The sequence below is a fragment of the Bacillus rossius genome, chromosome 1 (genome assembly GCF_032445375.1).
Source record: "Bacillus rossius redtenbacheri isolate Brsri chromosome 1, Brsri_v3, whole genome shotgun sequence".
NCBI lineage: Eukaryota > Metazoa > Arthropoda > Insecta > Phasmatodea > Bacillidae > Bacillus > Bacillus rossius.
The window spans coordinates 257,995,874-258,020,132 of NC_086330.1; the positions used below are offsets into that span (position 1 = coordinate 257,995,874).

General features: G+C 37.0%; 1 long non-coding RNA gene across 1 annotated transcript in view; it reads left to right on the forward strand.

Moving 5' to 3' along the window:
- The first annotated feature begins 4,225 nt into the window (after positions 1–4,225).
- Positions 4,226–24,259, forward strand: part of LOC134527510 (uncharacterized) — a 103,390-nt gene continuing 83,356 nt past the window's right edge. Inside the window, exon 1 of the long non-coding RNA XR_010074206.1 lies at positions 4,226–4,450. This is a non-coding gene — a long non-coding RNA (uncharacterized LOC134527510). The remainder of the gene's footprint in view (positions 4,451–24,259) is intronic.

A 24,259-nucleotide genomic window follows, 5' to 3' on the forward strand; every position in this document is an offset into this window, starting at 1 on the left:
CAGAAAGTAAGTCCTCCCATGTCCACGACATCAGGAGCGGCTCAAGGAAGGAGAGACCTACGAGGGGCGCAACTCCAGCATCAGCAGAGAAGAATTTGCGCGGGAAACCAAGCAGTAGCCAGACGCAGATCTGCACATCTCCAACTCCCGATGCAAAGTGGTAAAAAAGTGCGCGAATTTGCAGCCGTTACCAGAAAAAAAAAAGTGTGCGCGCGCCGAGGTTTATTTGTTTTGGTTGTTTTGGTGAAGCGTTGCTAGGCGACGTGTTGATTTTTTTTTTTTAGCTTCGTGCAACAGGGGAAGAGAGAGAGTTGTAAAAGAGGGAATGACAATCTCATTGGCCTGTTTGAACGAGCACGTCAACGGCACAATATGATTGCCAAGGGCGGTCATAATCTGTACTGCCACAATGGTCTAGTTCAGATTTTATATTTATTTGTTTATTTTAATTATAGTTGTGTCACCTAATATTTTATTTATGTTAATTACATGCTCTTTGGTTTAATTAATGCGTATCTATGAAATACAAACTCTATGGTATAATATGAACATTAAAATCCAACAATATGAGAGACCCCTCTAGAGACAATTGAGTTTTACAACGGTAAAGTAATATTTTGATGGATGTTTTAATTATGTAACATTTTATGGTTAGTAATTGTTATTTTTAATTTAATGTGAATATAATGTTTTGGTGTTATTGTTGAGCACCTGATTCAAAAGTTAAATGTAAATTAAGTGTAATTTTCACTAGATTCCGGCCAATGAGGAGCCGCCTTGCCAACAACAAAGGCATAAGTTTTAAATAATTTTAAAAATGATAGTTTTTTAGGATGGCTTCGATGGGACTTGCATGCAGTATATCGAAGAGATAAATATCAACAAGAATGTAAGCTGGAAATAGGCATCCGCACAAATGGACGATAAGGATTGATTGAATTAAAGTGTATAATTATTGGTAGGGCTTTATCAAAACGATAAAGTAATTAGGAGTGCATATTTTTATGTGAGTAACATATGCCCTATTTTCCACCATTCATCTTTGGTATGGAATAATTGTAAAATACACTACCTAACTTTAAATTGGATCTATTGTTGTGATTTGAGACTTTGAAAAGACTGTAAAGTATTTTTGAACACAAAAAATCTATAAAAATTAATATTTTTGTTAAATATCCATTAACATACGACTTGGTGATCTAGAGGTCCAGGGAGACGTTTCTCTGTGTATCTACCGACCAATCAATAAGAAAACTGAGAACAAGCCGAGGTAAAAATACAAAACTGTGTAAAAATAATAAATCCTAGACTTTGAGAGACATTTGTTAATTTGGAGTAAATGTGCGCAACCTAAATCCAGACGTTTTTTTTAAACTACATGTGTTCTGGAGTGCCAACATCTTTGTAGGTTTTATTATAATAACATTAACAGTAATTCTTGTGCTGACAGAGATTTATGATTTTGGATTCGTTTTGTTCCCTAGAATAAAAAAATATGTGTGAGCTAAATCTTAATGTTTGAGAGTAATTTGTTTTTATAATAATAGAAATACCCATGTCCTATGGTATTATCACCCACTCAAGCTTAATAAGGGAAGAATCCTGGCGCCCACAAATATTAATAATATTCAGCACAATAAATAATGACACTACACCAGTAAAAGAAAAAGTAGTGGAGAAACATATTTACCAGTTTCATATTAACAGGTAACAACGGACTATAATAATAAAAAGGAGTCAGAGAGAAAGAAGGGACAGTGGCTAAGGTCCTCGACAATATATTTTGTTCCTTTTAAGAGTGAAGAAATACAACTAATTCATACAGACCACGATACAACTGTTCAGGAGTGTTACACTTTAGAGGACCACAGATGTAAAGGTTAGAAACCTACCTTTACAAACTTTATAATGTTGTTTCAAGTACAATTGTCGTGTAACCTGAACACCACACTTATCACACAGAAATTTTCCATGGTCAAGATTGCTTCTGCAGCCATGGTTTTCATGTGTCCGTGTACTTCGTCGTCGTTCAAAACGTTTACCACAGTAGCGACATTGATACAGATATCCATCACAATTACTATCGCTTATTCGCTGTACAACTTGCAAATGAATTTTACTTTAACAGTGCCTAATCAAATTACTTTTATTCGTAAAATGTACCACATAGGTCACATGGAAATGTCACACGATTAGTGTTCCTTTTGCAGACATGATATTCATGTCTTCTTGAATGTTGAAAGTATTTAAAACTTTTGTTACAGTACCTACACACATAGGCGTGCGCAGGACTTCAGTATTGGTGGTGCCAGATTACACAACAGCCCTGTCATTCACGGACCCCGAGCTTAAAGCGGGGAGTCCGGGGGACCTCCCCCGGAAAAATTTGGATTTGAAAGCGCAAAATGGTGCTATTTAAGGTGTTTCCGAACAAAAACATTAAATACACAGATGTAAAAATTTTAACATTTTTTATGACATATTATGGCTTTGAACGTTATAATCACCAGGAAAACTACTAAACTATTTACAGTTTTAAGCTTTGTTGAGCCATAAAGTAAATTGCACAAATTGTTTGCACGGAATTCATGCTGGTGGCTTTGAAAAACAATACTTTACATGTTTTCTGAAGACGCCAAATAAATGCTAGAAAAAACATTCTCAAATATTAAGTTTTAAAATCAACAAATCAAGGGAGTTTTTGTAACATACCTTAAATATGTAAAATATTAAAATAATAAAAATACACAAATAAGAGTGGGCAAAAGTTTTAACTTTTGGAATACAACAAAAATGTTTTGTCGGCGACTGCATATAAGTCATCGAGTAAGCCTATCTTTTTTTAAATAAACCCTGGCGGACGGCGGCTATTATTCCGTGCGCCTGCCGAATGGAGTGAACAGTGGACACCGAGCGCGCATACTATGTAATTCGAGGAGAACTAGGAGAAGTATTTACATTTCAGAAGTTTCGTAGCCGCGGCCCGCGTGTACAACACAAGTAATTGCACCTGGCTTGTTTCCGTGTGTATAGTTGGTTCGATTGATAATTGATATACTGATAGTGTTATGAGCACATATCTGTAACTCGACACGATTGGAAAACATATATTTTTTGAAATAATACGGATTTTCGTAAGTATGTATTATTTCTGCTTGTAAAAAATAAAATAACGTTAACCCTAATGGTGGTGCCAAGGCACCTGTGGCACCTACCGTGCGCACGCCTATGCCTACACAGATGATTCGTTGATAGATTCTGAGCCATCAACGGCTCGGAAAGTATAGTTCTTCCAAAGTGCACTGCTGTTGTAGGCAACGAAGTCCCGAATGTTGCATGAGATATTTCCCAGTCGACATTGACATAACATCTGTACTGGATGACAAAGAAGCTGAAGTAGCCACAACTGATTCAGAAGCTGGAAATTTCTCACAAAATGTTTTATCTACAAATACGGTGTATTAGCAAGTATCGAGGTCTCCGCTGCAGACGATAATGCACACATTGAAGTCTCATGCAGTGAAGAGACTGTATATGCAGCCAACATCGGGATCTCTGGAGATGGTAGCCTCGTTACCATCGGAATCTCTGGAGCTGTCCTTGTCTTTGTCATCGGGATCTGCTTCGTCGTCGTCGCCGCCGTCGTCAAGGTCATCGGTGACGATGCTAGATCTTCCCCCAAGATCTCTGCAGCTGTTAAACACACCACCATCGGGATCTGTGCCGATGTCGACGTCGCTGCCATCGAGATCGTCGTTAAAGATGTTAAAGATGCCATCAGATACACAAGAATATTCATATACCAGACTTATTTGCATACTAGTCAAACTAGCCAATCTGCACTGTACCCAGGCCCGGCGAGAAGGGGGGGGGGGGAAGCAGGGGTAAAAACCCCGGGGCCCGACTCCCTTCAGGGGGCCCGAGGCCCGAGCATAGTATGTCAACATTTGCGTTCTGAAAAGGCGATGGTAGATTTAAATGACTATTAAATGTATGTAAACTTTGCACTGCAATCATATGTTATTGTCTGAGACCTTTATAAAATATGTTATTGGATATTATTCCCTTAGTGATGGTTTTAAAAAGCGCATACTTGCCATAAAAAAACAGAGTAAATTATGTACTGTCTAGCAAGCAGAGAGCCAGGGACACTTGACTTACTGGACTGCTAGTACCTGGTGCTGATAACAGATAACGTCACAGTGAGCTCTTGAGCGTACAGCCTGTTGCGCGTGCGCCTAGTCCTAATATTTGTTGCGTTTAGCGATTCCCTGTGTGCAGAGTGCAGTGCAGAAAGATATACAAAATGAAGTTACATTTACATGTAGGCATGTAGCATCGGTCGCTGTGTGAGTGTGTTAGTGCTATACAAACTGTAGTATATTATAACTCATGCAACGTGACTTTTACGATTGTGCAAACAATTCCAAGAATTCAATAGTTGGCCTTGGTAAGTCAAGTGCATCCAGTTATCTGCTCTGCAGTTTAAGCACATGTAATGTTGTTCATAACGTCTGTGCATGTGCCTGTTTCCATGTTAAAATCAATCTCTGCAGTTTACACAATACTACATGTACAGTCTACAATCAATCAATTATATATTAAATTAAATTAGGGTTGTTGCGAATGTTTGCTAAGTTACTTCAAAATCGAAATTTCGCCACTTTAATTTCGATTTCAATTAGAATTTCAGTTATCTAAATTCGTAAATAAGCGAAATATTTCAATCTAAACAAATTTTTGATAGCTTAACAAAGTTCGTTTCTTTTTAATTGATTCAGAAAAAAAATTATTCAATGTATTTTAACCACATTCACATATGCAAGTAATGCAAACAATATATACTACCTATTTGAAAAGATTTATTTACATGCTATTTAAATAGTGTGCGTGTTTATTTTTGCTCTTCAGTGAAATCGCAATAAAGTGTAAACAAACATGGCCAACAATGTGAATCGCCAGGTACTATTCAGTCAGACGATGACAAAAATAGTATTGCACTAACGTTGTGGCATTGTAACAAAATCATGTAACATTTGAAGAAAAAAAATACCTGATTCATTTGTGCTATCAAACAGCAGAGTACATTTTAACTTCTGAATGTACAATTTTGAATTGTACAGTGGTCAACTTTATTCATATTTTACGCACTTTTTCTCTGCGTATTAAAATGTTTATAATATAGGTAGTGTCAATAAATAAAGGCTGGATTCATCTAACAAGAACTTTCGTTTTCGTTTCACTTTCGCGAAACTTCATAAATTTTCTTTCGCTTTCGTTTCGTGGGGGAAATGTTACAAGCGCACAATCCTATAAATATATAAGTTTTAAATAGATGCAAAAAAATTAACCGTTTACTATAACCAACCTAGTAAAATCGGTTAAAACTGATAATTGTGTTAGCATAAGTTAACTGGTATTTTTTTAGGTATGATTATTTTTTAAGTGGTAACTATAATGGAATACCATCATAAATCTGGGGCACAGAAAAGAAAATAAAAGGCTGCTCGGGACAAGATTTTTAGTCGTGGCCAGAGATATATGACAGGCTTTGTAGTTACAGCTAAATCGGAGGACAACAGATCAGACTTGGAAAAAGTTCATGATAGAAGGAATCAAACTGATGATATTACTCATGGGTTAGATGACAATGTCATGACATGCAGCGTTATCTCCACTGTACACTCTGATAAAACTGAAAATGCTCTTAGCAGTGTCACAGAGAGTTCACATGACGACCTTGTAACGAGTGCTAACACAAATGGTGGTAACTTGGAGAAAGAAGTACCCTGCAGTTCTCATGATTTGATGTATAGAGCAGCACCGCAGGAGGATCTTGCAGATGGCCACATCTTGATAGATTCAATTGGTAACTCATCTTAAAATCAAACAAACAAAGAAGACCCAATCCGTGGGGGAAAACTGCTGGATTTTGATATTGGTCTGCTTAAGACAAACCCCTCTTCAAATGATGTTGAAGATGCTGTTCGGCGAGGGCCAAAAGAAAAACCCTAAGACACTGCCTACTGACGCAGGAAACCATGCATTCCCTGTCAATATTCTCTACTGCAAATTGAAAAATGGATAAGTTTTGCCACGTGACTGGCTTGTATGGAGTGATGCCAAACAAGCTTTATTCTGTTTTCCTTGCAGTTTGTTTAGTAAGTTGCCGCCATCAAGTCGTTCTATTCTGTCGACTTCCATTGGTTGGGGACCCTGCAAAAACTGGAAGAGGATTTATGACAAACTGCCAGAGCATGAAAGCAGCATCAATCACAAAAGCTGCTATGTAGAATGGCGCAGTTTGGAAATAAAGCTGGGTAAAGAAGTTACTGTTAACAAATTTCTACTGCGCAATATTCAGTCTCAAGTTGAAGTTTGGAAACAATTACTCTGTAGGTTTCTCGATGTTATAGTATTCCTTGGAGAACATGTCTTGGCTTTTCGTGGGGAAAGTAATTTGATTGGTGATCCCAGAAATGGAAACTTTTTGGGAATATTAGAGTTGATAAACCACTATGATCCATTACTTTCAGAACACTTAAAAAAAAGTAAAGGAATCTCAAATGGAACATAGACGACTTCAGGTGCATTATTTGTCAGTAGAAATTCAAAATGAATTCATATAGTGCTGCGCTAACCATGTTATAGGCTGTATTTTAAAACAGAGAGAAGCTGCGAAGTACTATTCTATCATAGTCGATGCAACACCTGATTCAGCTCATATAGAACAAACAGTCTTCTTAATACGTTATGTCTACTTGTGTGATGAGAGTAACAAGTATGTCATCTTCGAGATTTTTTTAGCTTTCGTCAATTGCAACCAAAAGAATGGTGCCTCCATTGCGGATCTAATAATTCAGACATTAGCTCATCATCGTATACCCATTGGTGATTGTCGTGGTCAAGGATACGATAATGGCCGCAACATGAGTGGCATGTACAAGGGTGCTCAAGCTCACATTAAGAAGGAAAATCCACTTGCCATCTTCTCACCTTGTGCATGCCATAGCTTGAATTTGTGTGGAGTTCATGCAGCCGAGAGTTGTGTTGAAGTTATAAAATTGGTCGGGGTGTTACAGAAGTTGTTCACTGTTTTTTCTGCAAGCCCTCAGAGATGGCAAATACTGAAGGAAAATACTGGCTGCTCTCTGCATAGCATGTCTACTACTCGCTGGTCTGCAAGAGTTGAATGTGTTAAGCCTTTTGCAACACACATACCAGGAATCAAGAAGGCAATTGATCAGGCTCTTGACTTGAACCTTAATGTGGAAGTTCGAGCTGATTTAAATGGTATCCAGAGCTACCTGGAAAATTTTGAGTGCATTTTAATGGGTTCAATGTGGTTTAAAGTCCTGACTTCTATAAATTACACCAGTTTGGTTTTGCAAGCAAGAGATGTTACACTGGATGTAGAAGTAGAAAATATACAGCATTTGATTGAAAACATTACGGCCATAAGAAATAGCTGGGATTCGATTTGGGCTGAATGTAAATGTGTTGCAGAATGTCTAAATATATTACCAGAGTTATCAAAGGAGCAATCAAAAAGAAAACGGTGCAGGAAACAGTTTGCAGATGAGAGTCTTCCTGCAGATGCTTTCGAACAAGCAAACCCAGAAGAACATTTTCATTGGCAAGTATTTAATGTACTGTTGGATGCTGTTATTGGAAATTTGACGAAGCGTTTTGAAGCAGCTAAAGACTTGTGTAACATTTTCAGCATCTTGTGGAAATATCCTGAGATAGAACAGGATCAAGTTCGTGAATGTGGAAGGCAAATTTATGAGAAATATAGTGTGGACATAAGTGAGGAAATATGTGAGGAACTGTTACATCTCAAAGCAATTCATCTTCCCAATCTAGGACAGAAAATTCTTCCGCCTATTGATTTGCGAATGAACTGCATGAAATGAAACTGGACAGTTTATTTCCTAACATTATTGTTGCTCTGCAATTATTTTGCACATTTCCAGTGACTGTAGCACAAGGTGAACGATCTTTCAGTTCTCTGTCTAGGATCAAGAATGTACTGCGATCTACAATGTGCCAGGACCGTCTGACCAACCTAGGAACATTAGCAGTGGAAAGCAGACTTGCGAAAAAATTAGACTTTAATCAGGTCATTGAAATATTTGCTAATCGCAAAGCTCGCAAAGCCCCATTAAAATAATTGTGAATTTGGAACTCTGTGTTCAGGCTGTGATAAGAGTGCTGTTACTTGTACTGTGAACTTTTATGTAGGTCCTATGTAAATTTTTAATGTTAAATTTTCAACATCTGTTATCTGTGGCCCAGTATAATTTTTACTTCATATTTTTTAAGTAATTTAATTACATTATGTGGAATTTGCAATACATGTGATGAGACTGTGGCAGACTACAGGCTTTCATTTAAATGATTGTTAAGTTTGTAACATCTGTTATCTTACTGTAGCCTAGTTTTCGAGTATAATTTACTGTACTCCAAGGTTTATGTAATTTAATTATGTGGAATTCGTGGTGTTTCTGATGCTTATATCATTGTGTTCGACTTTAATTTGTATGCCATTTTTCATGTAAATTATTTATGTAGAATTAGTGACTTCCTTGATCAGACTTTGACAGAGTTTATTTTGTACCCCATATTTTTATTAAAATTATTGTTAGTATAAAATAATTTTCTGACTTTTAATAACATAAGTACACGCCATTTATTATTTTAAATGTTGTATTTTAATAAGAGAATAAAATTTTTCCTTTCACTGTTGATAACATTAGGTATTTTTAACAGTGATGGGAGGCCCCACTGTTAGTATTCCCTGGGCCCCGGCCTGCTCTCGACGGCCCTGACTGTACCACAACCAGATGTGGACTGAGGGTTCTGTTTTCTGGGACTCACTAGAATAACAGCGGCCGCTTGAATCATATGTGAGTCAAAATAACATCAATTGATATCACTTTAGTAGTACAGTTTGGTATGTCCGGGGACAGGTGCCAGGCGCTGGTGCCTGGTGCCGACCGAGCTCTGACGTCACGTCCATCTCCGATGACGTCACGGTGGCCTTATTGGACGACCTTGACCTAGACCTTCAAAATTTGCCAAAATATGCCAAAATTTAACCAAAATTCCTCAAAATTAGCCAAAATATCCCGATTATTCTTGTCAATATTTTGATGGTTTTCTCCGTGTGCTCCTGATTATTCTTGTGGTTTCTCCAAGTGCTTCTGGTTGTTTCTAAGAAACCGATCTATGCATGGAGGATTTTATACTTAATGAGTCATATCATTTTATTCAGATTTTAATTTAACTAATTGAATTTCTGCAACTAAATCATCACTTGTAATATTTTTATCAGAAGGAATTCAAACGAAAATAACATTACTCAGTCATATATAACAATAATCTCTGAGACATTTGAGAAACACTAATAAGGAAGACGAACTTCCTTCTCCTTGGTGCTTAGCGAAGCCATCCTTCTTTTGCGATCGTTAGTGAGCATCCTGCATCCCACATAAAATAACTAAATTTTATTTACCTGTAAGCAGCATGTGGTTTCATCTGTTGACAAGAATCGACACTACTTTAAACGGGTTATTTTGCATGAGATAAATTAACTCTCTCCACTGAATGGTGCTATTGTATTCATTTAGAGCCAAGTAGTCTCGTAGCCACGTAGCCTCGTGTCCTGGAAGCTTCGTAGTCCTGTAGCCTCGCAGTCTCGTAACCTTGTGTTCTGGAAGCTTCGTAGTCCTGTAACCTCGCAGTCTCGTAACCTTATAGACTCGTAATCGTGTAGTCTCGTAACCTCATGGCTCGTAGTCACGTAGTCATGATGCCTTAGAGCCTCGTAGACTTGTAGCTCCGTAACCAAGTTACCTTGCAATTTTATAACATAATGCTGCTGGAGCAATTGGAGCCAAGGAGAAAATTCCGCCGAAGACAGATGCAGCAAATAGTCTCGTATCTTCGTAGCCTCCTAGTCTTGTAGTCAAATAGCGCTAGGCCTAAGACTATTCGGAGTCAAATACTTTTGACGTCATTGATTGTTGGAGTCAACGACAGTTGGAGCAAATGACTGTTGTAGGCATTGTATCCTAACGTAAAATTAACGAACGCAACCTACTAAGTTGAATTTTCGTGAAAATGTGTGTCCTTTTCGTTAGATGTGTTTCCTTTTTATTGAATGTGCTTCCGATTGTGGTTCCTTTTTCTAATTGTGCTTCGAAATGTGCTTCCTTTTTGAGATTGTACTTCCAAATGTGCTTCCTTTTTGTGGTTGTGCTTCCAAATGTGCTTCCTTTACGATGATTGTGCTTCCGATTGTGCTTCCTTTTCGGTGATTGTGCTTCCTTTTCGGTGATTGTGCTTCCGATTTAACTTTCTTTTCTATATTTGTGCTTCCGATTGTGCGTCCTTTTCTATGATTGTCCTTCCGATTGTGCTTCCTTTTCATTAAATGATTGAACTGCGTGAACGTTGTGTGGTCATTGCGTGTACAATGCGTGCATTGCGCGTCAATTGCTTGAACATTGCGGCTTCGTACCGTTCACTGTGTGTACTGTGTGTACTGTTTGTACATTGCGTACATTGCGTGTTCATAATATTTGTCGAATTTGCTTTCAATTGAGTTACCTTATTTTTGTGTGCTTTTTAAAATGTTGTTTTGACTCGAGTATTATAGTAAATGGTTCTTGATTTGACTAGCGTATTATTCCATCGGGTGCATGCATATAAGCGAGTCCTAGACAGCAGGTCGCTCAGTTTGTTACTGTCGTCGACCGTGTAAGGTTCACATAGTTTGTTTCATCTGATGCATAAGTCGTGTAATTACCTGTTCTTGAGAACTCGATGGCATTTTTACCGTCTTTAACGTCAAACTCGATGGAGGTTGTGCCATCGACTACGGGAACCCTGACGTCAGTGACGACGATTATGGAGCAGATCCCGTTGACAGCGGCGACGTCAACACTGGAGGAGACTTCAACTGTCGTGGTACCACCAGCAGAAGAGACTTTAATGTCGGCAGTGCTGGCTGTACAGGAAACCTCGACGAACGCTGTTTCGCCCTCGATGGAGACTTCAATGGATGACGAATCGTCAACAACTAACGAACATCAATGTCGTTACTGCAACAAGATTTTCTCAAACATCAGCAATGCTCGTTGACACGAGAAGAGAGAATGAGCTAAGCACCTTTCTCGTAAAATGCTTGGCTGTATTAAGTGTCGTAAGCAATTTACAAGAAACGATAATTTGAAGTATCACTTGGAGACATGCAAAGACCCTGCATTGCGGCAGAAAGTAAAGGTTTCTATACAACAACGTTACATCGATGTGCATAAGAGTATGCCTGGAAATGGTACAACTACAGTTACATCAGCATCTGGTTCGGGTTAGTCTTCAACAAGTCATCCTTGTGGGTACTGCGATATGATCTTTGCATTTGCACATGATGTACGGAGACATGAGAAGAGTAAATGTACGAAGAATCCTTCTCGCATGAAGTTTCGCTGTGATGAGTGCCATAAATGGTTTACTCGAATTGATAATATGCGCCGACATGCGAAAAACTGTAAAGGCGAAGTCCATGTTCCTACTGTTGAACTACTTGTATAAAGTTCAACTACTCGGTTTAGATTGGAGACTCGTGAGCGTACAAGCAAAATAATCAGATGTGCAGCAACCGATTGCTATGACGTATGGACCTGAAACTAAACCCAAGACTGTGTTCGGTGCATTACAGGTGAATAACAATGGCTTCTATTTGGCACAGTCTGCATTTCGTGGAACATTGAAAGACTACTATTATCTAAATACGTTAAGTGAGTCGAAGGACATTTGTACTATTCTTGACGATATCAGACAGAACATAATCAATCAGCTTACTGATGACGTAGCAACAAACGGCCCATTAAAATATAACTTGTGGTTGGACTGTATATATGGAAAGCCGTATCGGTTCGATTAAAAAGTGAAGAAGTGTGCATTCAAGACATCGGCTGCAGTAATTTACAGTTATAACGATGTGAAGCAAACTTTTAAACACTGTGTCCAGAAACTATGTCAAGAAGAGGAGGACTATGTCAGTAAAGGTTCTGGCTGGTCTCTGTCTAGTATAAACCGATTGGGGCTAAGAATTAGTCATTTCACGCCTATGCGGACCTAAATTTTTGTATGATTGCTAACCTTCGCATGTGATCCTGTAGCAGAATATAAATTAAGTAATAAAATTTATTTTGTGAAAGAACTTGTGGTGTTTTATTCCTCGAACCTGTAACTATTATGTTAAATTTTTGTTTTTTAATTTTTTTGCATCATCCAGGATCGTAACGAGGACCTAAGTCCATCTAATTAATCAGTATATTGATTGCAAATTTATTTAATTAATTTTTAATTTTTTCCTGAATTTCTAGGTTAATTATTACGAAATTCCAAAATGGTGGTCTTGATGGCTTATAGAATGATGGTAGTAGAGGATTTAAGCCTCTTTAAGAATTTTAAACATGATTTATTGAAATTATTATATTTACATGAAATAAAAATATATTGCTTCGATCAAGTATCGAACCAAGGACAGGAACTGACCAGATCAATCAGTATATTGATTTTGGATGTATTTAATGAATTTGGGAATTTTTCCCGAATTTTTAGCTAAATAATTACGAATTTCCAAGATGGTTCCCAAATGACAAGATAGTGGGTGTCACAGTAATAATAAATGATTAATCCACTCTAGCAGGTAAGAATTAAAACAATATGGTGGCCTCTAGCAGACAGACAAGATGGTGGACATGACGTCATACCAGCTGACTATATATAGTTACCTTGGTATTGGTGTTGGGAGGTTAGTTTGCCTGCGGCTACTGTGGAGGAAGTATCTGGTGACGATTTTTTATTTTTGGTCTTATCAGGTTCGAACCGAGGACTGCAAAGCGTAAGTGCATTTTTAAATATTATTTTATTAAAATTTAATAATAATTTTTTAATATAACTTTTGAATTTTTTTTACAAATTTGTAGCATAAAAATTGCAGATTTTCAAGATGGTGGTCGTAACAAAAAGTGCAAAATTCTAGAATCCAATATGGCGGACATAACATAAATTGTAGCGACGATGTCATAGTCATCCAAGATGGCGGGCATTACAGAAAATTCCAAATTTATAGAATTTAAGATGGTGGTCGTAAAGATGTGTACAATAGTGTTTTTTTTTAAGATTTTTTATTAAAAATTAACTAATTTTTTATCAATTTAAAATTTTTTTCATTAAAATAAGATAATAAAGATTTTTAAGATGGCAGGCATGACGTCATACTCGCTGACGATGTATACCTCAAAATAAGTGGTGGGATGACAGTCTGCCGATAGCTTCCATGGAGGAAGGACCTGTCGCCAATTTTTTTAATTTTTGTCCTCGCTGGGTTCGAACCAAGGACTCCGAGCTCAATGCCATAAGAGTACTTTTAAATTTTTTAAATAATTTTTTTGTTAAATTGTTATTATTAAATTCGATTATTTATTTTTTTATAAAATTTTAAAATTTTTCCCAGTTTTCTAAAATAAAAATTACGGATTTTCAAGATGGTGGCCGTAACTGAAACTGCAACGATGACGTTATATTCCAAGATGGCGGCCATAATCCTAGATGATGTCAGAGGCTTATCAGAGGCTTTAGACATGGATGCTTAAGTCTCTTTTAGGACTTTGTATACTTTTTAAGGCAAAAAGTATTTTTAGGTTTTTATAAATCCTAATTTTTGAATTGTGGAATTTTTGGAGAATTTTTGACGTGATTTAATTTTCCAAAAAATATACATTATGGCGAATTTTGAGGAATTTTGGGTAAATTTTGGCAAATTTTGAAGGTCAAATGTCAAGGTCAAAGTTCAAGGTCAATGTCAAAGTTAAAGGTCATCCAAGATGACCGTCGTGACGTCATCGGAGATGGACGTGACGTCAGAGCTCGGTCGGCACCAGGCACCAGCGCCTGGCGCCTGTCCCCGGACATACCAAACTAAACTACTTACTTAAAAAAATAAATATATAATTATATTAGATTGTTTTTTAGGAAGTTCAGAGAAAGATAAGTTTCAATTATATATTCGAACAAATAATCACACAGCGTACATTCCCGGTGCAATTAAGCTTACTAGAGGTCCAACAGTCTCTGAACAATGGAACCTTCAGAATCCAAACATAATTTAAACTACTCAAATAAAAATTTGGTTATGCAAGCTACTCATAACCCCCAAATGACTTCAAATGACTACAACACATTAATACATTATTTTATATGATTCCAAGATAGGACCAAAGTAAATGATTTGTACCCCTCGTCAACATTTCAGGAGACCTTCAGTGTTAATATAGTTACAGCCAAGACATACTTCGTACCCAGCATCTTCAAAACCTGAAGTCCTCAGTGTCGATCCTTGTTAAGCCTTACGACAAAAGTCTCCGAAATGAGAGACATTATCTATGTGTTTACTAGACATTTTTTTTTGCTTGTCATTGCAAACATCAATAAATATTTTCGTAAATAACCAAAAATATTATCAGGTCACTAGCATTCAATTTATGCACATACAGTAGGACACCAACATATCCATCAACTCAAGTCAATTCTACATTCAGCGCCAAACTTACATTCATCAGTCTACTCGGCTATACTCAGCACACAGACCACTAAAATAAGTCAGCTAACTATCTATCATTTCTTTACATTTGGACATTCAACAGCATACTGACTGCTAGTTGGACGGGTCTGAAAGTCAACATATTTAGCAAAGTATACACTTTTATAGGACCTGGAGTCTATGAACCATAGAACCTTCAGAACCTGGATACACATACATGATGCTGGATACAAGTAATTCCACTCTCATTTTCCATCATCAATACCTACTCAATTCGATGCTAATTTTCCATTATCGACACTCATTTTCCATCATTGACACTCAATTCGACGCTCATTTTCCATCATTACTACTCAATTTGACACTAATTTTCTATTATCGACACTCAATTCGGCACTCATTTTCCATCATCGGCATGCAGTCAGATTCAATTTCTCCATAATTGACACACACACACACACAGATCTACACTAAAATATTCATACTCAACTCAATTCTTTAAAGTAGCAAACAGTTTGTATACACATGAACTTCTTTGGGGAATGAATTACGACACTTATTTAATAACAATTTTTTTAAATTATATTTTTATCAAAAATACAAATGTATAATAATTCGTCAGCCAACATAGTAATAACTTATTCTATATATATATATATATATATATATATATATATATATATATATATATATATATTCTTAGTTTATCACGTATAGTCCATGTTTATTTGATAACATACATTTACAACAATTTGCGTAGCAAGTAAATGTCACAACCTCTTCATCATTATGTTTGGATCTTTCCACGATATGTAATCAATTTTGCGTGATGCCACCATCTTCTTCAAATGTTTGCCGATCACATTATGAAAATCGGTTTAATAATGATAATTATAATATTAATCATCATCGGTGCATACTATATCTTTATTAAACACATTGATATCTTCATCTAGCTAATCCCATAATTTAAAATTCTTTGACATTGGAGTACTATCATTATCATCAAGCTTACTTGCTAAGTGTCCCAAAACATTTTTTTCCAAAATACGTAGAAGACTACTAACTATAAGTCGAATTGTCACGTTTTCTGGTGATGCTACTTTCATTATCTTCTACCTTCCTTAAATCTTCAACATCCTTTATACTATTTCCCTTGTCGAGACCTAGAGAGATTTTAACTTAATCACTTTTAAGACTAGGAAGATCAAAGTCATTGTAAGACTGTAGCATCCCGGGACTGCACGAGTCCCGACAGACTACAAGACGACGAAGTCAAAACAATTATTATGAACCAGAGTGGGTTCCAGTACCCACAGTGCAGAGCACCAATAAATGTGTGTTATATAATATTTAAGAAAAGACTGTAATAGCAAAAACTTTTTAGGTATGTTTCAGTTATATTTATTAAAACACATGAAAAAAAGGCAAACAAAAAAAACATGTGCACAACGTGATAGATGTTATACAATAATTTAAACAGTATAGGGAAAAGATGTTGACTATGACCAAGTGAAAACGGTACTGACGAAACTCGTCGACCCTGAAGACGATGTATTCTGCGTGCTTGGAGGCCAACAAAAACTTGTGAGCGAAGTGTGCAGTGCCAAAATCATTGATTTGCGTAAACAAAGAAACTGTCCTTCCTTCAACAGACTTATCAAGATGTATGGAAACCAAATTAAAAAAATGTAATAAATTTTAGAAATGTTTGCACTCTGCACATTGTATTTGTCAGTTACTGAAGCTGTGGCTCTATGAAAATCCATTCTACTACGTGAACTAAACGTGTATAAACAGTTTAAATATTGATTCTTCTGTAAATGACTGGTGCGGAATGATGAATTGTTGTAAATACAAAAATTTTTATCGAATGTATTTGTTTGTTTTTTTCACCTTAATTTCATTGCAGTTCTGTTTGATGTAGTGTTTATTTATTATACTCTTTCAAAAGTGTGTGCAGAAAATAATCACAATTGCAAAACATATAATTTACTCTTTCAAAGCACATTTAAATATAATAATGTTAATTATTTTTTACTTTTACAGTAAATTAAAGATTAATAATATTTTCTCATTTCAAGGATTCATAATATAAAATATTTTACTCATACAGAAAATTAAATCAGCAATTAAAAAAAAAAATCAACTAAAGGGTTTTATTATTCCAGAAATAAAACTCACGGTTAAAATTCTGTGGTGGGTGTGCAAAGTGTGATAAGTCACAAAACTATGATTGTGAGAAAACTGTATTTTAATGTTTAATTAAAGCTAATTTTTAAAACAAACATTTCAATATCTGCATTGTGAGAGAAGTAAGTTCGTAAACATTATAATTCACATGTAAGTGTATATGCTGTTTACATTACTACTACTTTTTGATTCTGGCAATAGTGATAAGTCATTACACGATGTTTGTTGACTTATCACACTTTACACACCCACCACAGAATTTTTTAAACATATTGTTACGAACGTGAGCAAGGCCGCGACACGTGCAGGTGCAGAGCTGGCTGGCGGCCGCCGCAACATGAGACGCGCCAAGCGCGTCTGGAAGATTACAAGAATTTTCGTTTCCCCCCCCCCTTTCCCTCCCACCACTCCCCGCGCGGCGCTGATAGCTAAGACACCTGACAACTCACAGCTGCGAAGTCCCGCGCGTCACCTGGCAGCTGCCGACTTGTGTTTCGAGAGATATCTGCCGTCGGGTCGGCGCGGAATGACGCGACTGGCCCCAGCCACGCTCGGGAGTTCTGGAAGGCGTTTGGGCCTATATATGTACCCAGGACGCCGGCCTAGTGGAGAGTTGAGTGGAGTGAGTCAGAGTTCAGGCGGGAGCCTTCCCGCGGCGGAGTTTCCGGGCGATGAAGCGGCGAAGTCCCTGGACGAAGGTTCCAGGGCGAAGAGTTCAGTTCCGGGCGATAGTGTCGCGGGCGCGGCGGAGTCCCGAGCGAATTTCCGAGCGAGGCGTCGGGCGGATCCTCGGCGAAGGCAAGTTCGTCAGCGGCGGCGGAGTGCGGCGACAGAGTCCCACGGAGATCCGCGAGAGTTGCGCCAGAGGTTGGCCCCCGCGAGGTGTGTGGATTGTAAGAAACGAGTGACTGGAGAAGCAACATTATTTTTAAGTGCAATTGATTATTTGCCATTTTAGAAGATTATTTGCTAGTGACATAAGTAGTGGCCAATAAATAAAACTGTGTGGTAGCAAAATCTTTAATTGGGCTATCCTTTAAAAAACCCGCAATCGTAACATTTTTGGCATCAGAAGTGGGATAGCTTTAATTTAAATAATTTAGGATTAGTTTATAGTGAATTAAAATTTAATTAGATTTTCGAGATTGGAACAAGTATTAGAAAATGTAGTTTGGAAGTTAGGGTTAGTGTTTAGTAGGGGGTTTGGTTATATCGTAGAAGAAATTACATTGTCGTTATAAGACATTAGTGTTAGGATTGTAGTATATGTGGACAAGAAATATGGCTGCCAACGAGTTTAAGAATGTCCTGGCTTTCTTGGCCGAACTGAAGAGTGGCCAGGAAGAAATTAAGAATGAAATGATGAGTGGCCAGGAGTAAATGAAGAATGAAATGAAGAATAACAGGGAAGAAATGAAGAGTAACAAGGAAGAAATGTAAAATGAATTGAAGAGTTGCCAGGAGAAAATTTAAAATAGGCTGGATGAGATGAAGAGTGGCCAGGAAGAAATGAAGAATAAAATTGATAACTGCCGAGAGGAGGTAAAAAATGCTATGAAGACCGATATTGAAGACATCAAGAAAAACCAAGAAGATATGCGAAACAAAATAGTTGCTGCACAAGACGAAATGAACAAGAAGATTGATGAAACCAGCATCCATTTGAAAGGTAAAGTGCAGTTTTTGGAGCAGCATCTTGCAGAACAAGAGCAAAATCTAGCCGAATATTAAGAAATGATGGCAGAACAGCTAGCTCAGCTCAAGCAGACCACCGAACAGCAAGTAGCAGCTGTAACTGAAGATTGCCGTCGGATGATCAAGGAAGCTGCATCGGCTACGAAAAGGAGCAGTTATTCTGGAGATGTGAAGGGGGAAGGCACAACCGGTCACCCAAAATTCAAGCCACCCACTGATAGGCAATCGTAGTGGGCTGTCTACAGGCGACAGTTTGAGGCAGCTGCTGAAGTGAATGGCTGGTACGATGAAGAAAAGGCTACGGCTCTCGTCTTGGCCCTGCGAGGATCTCCACTAGAGCTGCTGCAGACCATACCAGGTACAGACCAGAAAGAATATGGGGTATTGGTAGAGGCCCTTGAGTTGAGGTATGGCGACCGAGCACATGAGCGAGGTGTACAGAACAGCCCTGAAGACACGTCAGCAGAGATCTTCGGAAACCCTCCAAGAGTTCGAATCCAACATCGAGCGACTCATGCACCTCGCCTACCCAGAAGCACCAACAGAGTTCCGCCAGAAGCTAGGCACTAGTGCTTTTATAGACGGACTCAGAGATGCAGAGGTGCAGCAAACTATTCGGTTGGCTCGCCACATAAACATTCGCGATGCTCTTGTTCACGCCCTGGAAATCGAAGCTGCCTGCGTTGCCTCGAGAAACATGAGTATCAGAGCGAGACGGGCCATGATAGAACCTTACCACCAAGCGAATAGCCGCTCAGATACTAACGATCATCGTGTCAGTATTATTTGTAACCTAAAAGGAGGAAACGGGGTTGGGTTTGGGGTCATAAAATTGGGTTGGAATGTCGGAAAGAAGAGGGGGAATGGTTGAGTGACAATTTCTTTGAGATATGTGGTGGTGGTAGTGGTGGGTGTTTATTGCGAGAAAAAATAATTTTTTGAGAATGTAGTGGAGGGGGGAGGAATTTAAGGGGGGATATTCAATGAAAAAAATAATTGTTAAGAGCGGGAAAAGAGAGGAAGGAAATAAAAAAAATATACATTTTTTTGGGAAAGTGGAAAGGGGCGGCGTAAGGAGGGGTGAGGGAATGAAGCTGATAGGGTATTTTTATATAGGCAATGGTATTAGTGGTAGGGGTCAGTCTGCCAGAAACCACCATTTGGTCTCACCGGGTTCTAACCCAGGACTACGTGCTCCATGATTTAAGTGCGTTTTTAAAATAATATGCTATTAAAGTTTCTTTAATTAATTTGATTTATTCATTTTTATTTATTTTTCCAAATATTTCTGATAATAATTTTGGAATTTTAAGATGGCGGCAGTAACGACAGTTGGAACGGTGATGGCATAATTTAAAATGTCGGAATGTTCTGAAAACAAAATTGCGGAATCCAAAATGACGTAAAGATCTAGAAAACCATTTTCCAGATCCAAGATGGCCCCCGGAGTCAAAGTCAAGGTCAAGATCATATAATATGGCAGCCGTTACACCAAAATCCAAGATGGCGTTGAAAATCCACAATCCTTAGCCAGAAGCCAGGGCTCGGACACACTTTACTATACTACTGTCTGCCATCTTGAATATCCTTAATTATTATCTTTTTAATAGGAAAAACTCAAAAATTATAAAAAGTTATTTATTTACGAGTTTGATAATTTGATAAGTGACCTTTGACCTTGTCCTTGAGCATTGACCTACAAATTGAGATTGACATTGAACTTGACATTTGAACTATAACTTGTTAGTTTACCTTGACACTAACCTTTAACCTTGACCTTGACCTTTAACCTTGACCATGACCTTGAACTATGATCTAAGATGCCATCTCAAATTTAACTATCTTGGAACCAAACACTCCAATTCCGGATTGTCGCAATTTTCGCTATGGCTGCCAAAAGCCAGTTTCATGATGAACATTTATATACTACTCTACTTTTACATGAAAATCCCATTTAATCCATTGTCAATGAAGGGGAGAGCTATTACTAGCGCAGTTAGTTCGCATGCCACCGCGAGCTTCACTTAGCCGACGAGACATACCTAGTCAAAGGACATGAAGTTGCCAGACCTATCTATATGACCGTGGTCTGTACCAAAATTACTTAGTAATAAGCTACTCTATACACAGTACATTTAAGGGTTCGGAGACTTGAGTTTACTTTAAGATAAAGACAAAATAGCTTGCTCATAACAGCTATGAAACTGTAAGGATTTAAAAAATAAATATTTGTAAATTAGAAGCTAACACCCAGCCATTGTTTTAACGCGATTTATTCTCCAAGAATTGAGATATCTTCACCAACTGTAAATCAAAATATCCACACGTAAGTGTATTTGTTTGTAAGTTGATCCAAAATTTTACAAAATGATGATGTCAACGCGAAACAAATTTTATTCAAGAGTTAACTGCAGGATGGGAAAAGCCGGGGTAGGCTTTTACCAGGATGATGGCAACCTAAGAAAATTATAACTATCACGCTACAGATTATTGCTCTAAACGTTTGTTGAAAATGCAATGTTTAATTTAATTACATCACAATTTAAGTTTTGCCGTTATGAGAGAAACTGAATTGCATTAATGAAAACCACTGTGTTGGCATTTTAATGAGGTTGGAACTCTATACGACTTACTTGGAACATGTTTCAAGTGAGCGCGCAGCTGTACTGGCGACGGTGAAGCGGTAACCAGGGAGCGTTGCTAGCATTAATTTGTTTCTATTATGAGCTAATTTTGGGTTGAGCTTGCGATACGTTGTGATATTTGTATATTTTGATTTCTGAACGTTTACTTAATGAATGTATTGCAGATTATTTCACTTTCAGAAAGCTTTAAGCGCCCTACGCAATGATCATTCGCCAACTAAGAAATGTTTAGTGTGTGGATAATTCTACCATAAGTTAACGTAAATATATCTGCTGGTTCATAGTGTCAAAAGTTTGTCAGACTCCATGAAAATTATATGGACGGTGAAGTGTTTATTATTTCCAATTTCAATGGGTGTAGTAATTTAAAGGTGTATATGGAACATAGAAAAAAAAAGTTTATTTTTTATTTTTATCATAACAAATTTAATATGTACCTGAAACTTATTTTTTTTTAAATTTAATTGATAAATAATTTTTTAGCCCCTATTTTGATTATCTTCACTGATATTTTTATATCTCTATATTGTATTTTTTTAAATTATTTTTCAGGAGTATTATTGGAAACTCGATCGCCAACTATATAACTTGTAAAAATGCAAGGCAAAGCATTGCACCGTTTGCAATTTTACAAGGCCAATCTTTGCTAAAGTACAAAAGCATTTTTCAGTGTAGTTATTAAATTCGTATTTCAGTAGGAAGGATTCAAAAAGAGTTCAAGGTGTTAAAATAATAATTTATTGAATGTGAAAAGAGTGTCTGATAATAATTTTTAAATTGGTTACTTACGAAAATTACAATTTTATATTTAATGTTTTGTATGCACGAATGGATTTCAGGGTGTACCTCTATACAATTAAGATGTGTTATATGTTTAAAAATAATATGCCAGCATAATGAAAAAAAAAAGATTTTATGTAATTGCAGAGTAAAATTTATAAATCATTGACTTCTGAAATTTTCTGGAGAAATCGATATCCAAAAATACACAACCACAGAATTTAATAATGGTCGCTCCATTGAAAACTGGTTTCCAGGTCCTTGCTTAGGCTTTTCTATAAAAATACACAGTTTACTGATAATACAGAACAAGTAATAATAAATAGCTTAAGCATCTGATCGCACTTGTCATCACATTCCACTAAGGTCATTGTCATTAGTTGTCTGAAAGCTACTAACAAGCAGCTACCGAAGAAGTGGGCTTTCTATAAGAAGATACTTACTAAACAAATAACCTCTTATTAAACGTAATTATATTATGATGTCTTTCTAAGTAAATACATTATTTTCATTAACATTTTTTTTCTAAAGATTATGATACGCATATGTACTTAAAGATGTGTCAATTTTAACATAAAGATGTAGGAAAATTGAGACTACTTGGTGCACAAATTTTGTTTCATTTACATACAGTTATATTGTCCCATTACCAAACTATGCAAACCTAACCAAAATGAAAATTACAACAACGTAACCTATTTTTTGTTAACACAATTGACATAAGATACAAGAGAAAATTACAGAAATTACCCCAATCAAAGAAATTCTATATATTTACAAACTATTGCAGTGGTAGAATTACTGGCAACTCATAACCTAGCACACATTTATAATATTCATGCATTTAATGCTCATATATAATTAATTTAAATTATATATAATTAATTTACATTATTGTCACACATTAAGTGAAAAATATTTGTTACAACATCTAGCATTTTAAGTGATATCTTACTATAAAGACACATGCATAGTGTACATTAGTTCATGTTAAAATACATAACATTAATTGTTTGGAAACTCCTGCTTCTTTCATATTCTTTGTATTGTAATTCACTTACTTACTAAGACAATTCACATTTTCACTCCAAAAATACATTTAAGCTTCTTACAGAAATTTTTCGCATAGTAACTTTAAAAACTTTAGTACTTTACCTACAAATATATAAAATTTTAGCCCTTTTTAAAGATTTCCTGTTAATAAATAAAATTTCTAAGTACCTTGAGACATTTCTTAACACAGTTTGACTGTATATCCCAAGAGCATATTTCGCACACTGATCAAATTAATTTTTCCAGTTTCTAACAATGTTCGATCTATATGGTCATATTTATAGAAATGTGGCAGGGTGACGAGCTACCAGCAAACTAACAAAGAGATGCACACATGTGGAACGCAAAAAGCAAAAAAAAAAAAAAAAAAAAGATAGCAGTAAGCCACCAGTGCGATTTCCGTTAAAATCCCAATGAGAAAAGCTGAGTTTTTTTATAAGTAATGAAAAACATTTACTACTGCTAGACAGTACATATTAGTTATATATTTTTTATACATCGTATGATGGCATATTCCACAGCTATGCACAGAAAAAAATTAAGAGAGCAAAAATCATTACATAAATCATCATTCTTGTCAGAACAGTTTACATCACTGGTGTTGGAACATGTTGCATTCCTCTGATGTGTGCTGGCAATGATAGGACACGCTCCATCAATAATCTGTGACTGCTCATGGTCAGACGTGCTGTATCCATATGATTCGTGCTAACAATGCTAGGATGCGCTCCATTACTTTTCTGTGACTGCACGTGGTCGGACGTGCTGCATCCCTTTGAGTTGTGCTGGCGTTTTTATGATATGCTCCATTACTATTAACTGTTTGCTGGTGCTCGGTCGAGCTGCATTTCTCTGATGTGTGCCTGCGATGCTAGGATGAGCTCCATCACTATTTTGTTGGTGCTGGTGCTCGTACGGGCTGTATTCCTCTGATGTATGCCAGCATTGTAAGGAAGCACTCAATGACTATTCGGCGGCTGCTGGTGCTAGGACGTGCTGCATCCCTCTTATGTGAGATGGCTATGCTAGGATGCGAGTAGCATAGAAAATGGGCTCCGAGAACAGGCTTCTAGGCTGCGGATTGTGGATGGGGTCAATAACCGATTGCTCTGACGTCACAGCGGCCATGACATTTGATCTTGATCTTGAACTTTGACCTTGACCTTTGACCCGGCAGCCATTTTAGATCCACTATTTGCGATCCGCCATTTCGTTTTCTTGAATGTTCCGCCATTATGTTGTCTAGAACTTTCCGCAATTTTGAATATTGAAGTCA